We start from the raw sequence: 3,716 nt of genomic DNA on the forward strand, positions 1-3,716 counted from the left end.
ACACTTTTCTCTGAAGACTTGTATGCTCTTGTGTGGTCAATATAGATAATGCACACAGCAGCAAGAGGACTGTGTGCATGCGATTTTACCATATATTGTATACTGTAGCCTTTTTGGAACTTACGCAAGGCCTGATTGATACTACAGAACTGCTTGTGTGGAATCACAAGGACACCTGAAGTGAGGGTTTTGGTATACTTGAGTTTGTACAGCATATCACAAGGACACCTGGAGTGAGGGTTTTGGTATACTTGAGTTTGTGGGCCTTATTGTGGATTTCTAATGAACCTTGTAATTTTAATAAATGAAACATTAAGGACGTCTTCCCGTAATATGTAACTCCAGCTTTAAATAAATACTATTACAATGTATTGTCAGCTGTTATTTGAGCTCTCGGCCCGTGTGATTGACAGGTGATATTAGCCAATCATGCAGCAGCAGAAGGTTGCGTTTTGTTAAGCTTTAAGGTTACCTAACTTTTTGAAGAACGTTTACAGGGCCCTGACAAATTCATGCTGGTTGACAGTGTATCACAGTGACACTGGGCACCTGAAAGGCAAATTGGAGACAAAGGTAAGCTCAGAGATAATTTTTTAAAACTTTCACAGTTACATTATGGAGCCAAAACGCACAGCCCGCTGCTGCATGCGTTTGAACTCACGTTTTTGCTAACATTAGCTACTAGCTAGCTTGCTAAAGTACCTTTAACTGTTACTATCACAATCCACAGCCAGCTATACACACAGCTCTCACGATATCCATTAATAACCAGTGCCTTGCTTTTCATATACCCTGCAAAGACAACAACCAGGTGGCCTGGTTGGTGCTGGAGTTTAGTCCCAGTTTTGACGAAGGAAGGATGCTGAGGAGGCTTTGGAATTTGGAAACGATGATACGTCTTGAAATCCCTGCTTGACTCAGCCATGAAACCCAGGTAACTGAAATACTAACGTCAGTATTTTCGATTTATATTTTAAATACGCAGCATGCGTCATATATGTGTAAATAGTGTTACAAACAAGCTCTTTCGGTGTGATGGTGCTGGTGGAGGGTTATTCCCGCTGAATCCCAGCAGGGGGCAGTGTTGTGGCACATTTTTACATATCTCTGTCCCATTTCTCTGTTTTATCAGACCCCAAAGGCTTTTCAAGAAGTGTGCTGCAGTCAGCAGGCGGGAACACAGCACCTCAGTGAGGGAGACAGCGCCAGTGGAGGGTTAATAACCATTTAGCTTCTTCTTTAGCAGCCAGGCAGAGTTCATTTTCCTCATATTCAGTAATTATGGTGCCTTAATCAGAGAAAAAGCACTGGAGAAGGACACCTGTACCCAGTTTGGGTGTCTTCTAAATGCAGAATTTGTGTGCTTGTAGCTTATAAGTAATATAAAAGTTGCCATCAGTGATGATCATGGTACTCCTATTTTGTGGAAGCAAATATAATTTCTTTCTTTTACAGCTAGCAGCAGTTTTTCTGTGTGTGTATATTAGGCCATGTTTTTAGATTCAGGCAAGTGTCCATGCCTCTATTTTCCAAGGTGACTGCTGCATTTGGAAAACAAAGCAAACTGTAGTATTTTATTTATACAGACTCATTCCTGGCACAAATGTAGTTACGTCTACATACAGCATGTAGATAAAGCTACCTAACCAAGCTGACCATGTTTTCAGCTCATTTATCATGTGTTCTCCTCCTTTCTGACCTCTTTGCCTTAATCCCTGACAATACATTTGATGTAAATAGTAAAAAAAAGTAAATTTATAATCTCAAAGCTCTATTCATTCCACCCTCTGTCTAGCTGTAACAATGTCTGCATGAAACCTGTGAACTGAATTGAAATTCAGCTGTAATTTCAAAAAACTCTCAAGTTCACAGTATCGAATTACCTGTCCTACATTCTGCTGAGGTTAATTCAAACTAGAACTGCAAATATTTTTCCCTGTAGATTTTTTTTGCTCTTAACAATTTTGTGTATAAAATGTAAAAATAATGATGTATACCAGTTACAAGTTACCAAGAGCAAGGTTTTCATGTTTGTTCTGTTTATTCAAAAGTCATGTTTCTCTTCTTGGTATGTAGGCTAACATCATATGCAGATTACCAACGGTGTGTGGAACACTACATTCAAAGCCAAGGTAAATGAATGCGTGTTTACAAATGTGCAGACATGTTCATTCGCACACACACATCGCCCTGTGCTTTCTGTGTTAGCCTGTCTAAGCTTCTTCCCCTCCCCCCCAACATCTCTCTCCCCTTTTTTGTCCCCCTCACCCTCTCCTTTTCCTTCCCGCTCGCTCTGTTCTGCCTGCTAGCACTATTTCAAGCCCCTGCCTAGGAGAAAGCGAGAGGCAGACACACACACACAGATGCGCAGTTTGAGAGAGAGAGAGAGAGAGAGAAAGAGAGGGGAGGGGAAAGCAGGCAGGATTTAGAGTTCAAGTGCACGTGCAGAAAATAGGCTGAATAGAAGAGAGCCGGAGCAGAAAGGAAACCAGGAAAAGAACGGCAGGGGCGAGAGACAAAGCCCACAGTAGCTCTTTCTCCTCTTCTTTCTTCCTCTTTATTTTCTTCTCACAGAAAGAGAAGGTATTAGCCTTGAAATGGGGGGAGGGGGAGCACAAAATTCAAATACCGTGAGTATAAAGCAAAAAAAATGTATTCCTATTCCTGCCTCCTCCTCTTTCCTCTCCCCACCGACACACTCCTCCTCTATCCCTCCCTCTTGGTTGTTTCTCCATGAACCCCCGGTCTCTGTCTTTCTCTTGCTCTCTCTCCTTGCTAGCTGTCCTTTCTCTCCCCTCCCACCTCACATGCACACACCCCGAACTCCTTCCCACTCCTTCCTCTCACGCTTGCTTGCTATCCACTTTCACTGGAGACCGACTGCAGCAGGCTTGGTTTTTTTTCCTTCTTTTTCTTTTGCTTTCCATTCTTTGCTTTTGGTTATGCCCTTATGTACGGAGGCACCACCACACAGGCGCTTCACCCCTACTATGTGTGGTGCCCCTGAAAAAGGCAGGCCATGGATTGTCCCTGCGTTAGACTGCATGCCACAAACCGCTTGTCCTTTCCTGTAAACATTTTTTTTTCTATTCTTCAGCAGTATTTTTGTTTTTAACTCAAAACTCGACATCTGTGTAGAAATATTTTTTAAAATCATAACTATATTCAAGCGGAGGGTTGAAGAAAAGGAAAAGAGTGTCCGATGAATGGACAGATGAAGGGGACAGAGACGAAGAATGAAGGGAAAATGGAGAACGTGGTTTGCGGGAGAAAGACAGAGAGTAGGAGAAAGAGTACCGGCACTGGCAAGGAAAGGGGAGGGGGGGAGGGGGGGACAGAGGAGAAAGGGGACCAGTAGGGGATAGACTTAAGAAGGAGGGATGGCTGAATAGAAATGGGCAAAATCGCGGGAAAAAGGAGACAAAACAAAACTCCACAAAGATTAGAAACTGGACTTTTCTCCAAACTCAGGCTCACACTTTCAGGTTGCTTTTGATTTTTGTTTTTTGACTTGATTTTTCATCACTTCTACGGTCACCCTCTCATTCATCTGTGAGTATACTGTATGTACATGTCCTTTTCCTTTCCCATACATACATCCTCTCTGGCTTTCCTTTTTGCTTCTAATCTCCCCCCGCTTTGCCTTTGCTTCTTTTTTCTTGTTTGAAAAATGTGTTCCCAAGGTTGCTAATCCCCTTATCCTGTTTGTCTATCCC

At 42.6% G+C, this 3,716-nt stretch overlaps 1 protein-coding gene across 3 annotated transcripts in view; it reads left to right on the plus strand.

Annotated features, from left to right (window-relative positions):
* Positions 1–460: 460 nt before the first annotated feature.
* The window catches only part of LOC109973913 (chromosomal protein D1), a 33,795-nt gene continuing 30,539 nt past the window's right edge, over positions 461–3,716 (plus strand). The window contains exons 1-4 of one of the 3 annotated variants that reach the window (XM_020623808.1): positions 461–573; positions 801–934; positions 1,133–1,215; positions 2,077–2,132. The gene's annotated coding sequence lies outside the window, so the exon portion shown is untranslated. Of the gene's footprint in view, positions 574–800; positions 935–1,132; positions 1,216–2,076; positions 2,133–2,613; positions 2,631–3,398; positions 3,553–3,716 lie in introns of those variants that run through there. The other 2 variants (XM_020623810.1, XM_020623809.1) reach the window with 2 other exon arrangements.

Source organism: Monopterus albus, unplaced genomic scaffold (assembly GCF_001952655.1).
Source record: "Monopterus albus unplaced genomic scaffold, M_albus_1.0 scaffold310.1, whole genome shotgun sequence".
NCBI lineage: Eukaryota > Metazoa > Chordata > Actinopteri > Synbranchiformes > Synbranchidae > Monopterus > Monopterus albus.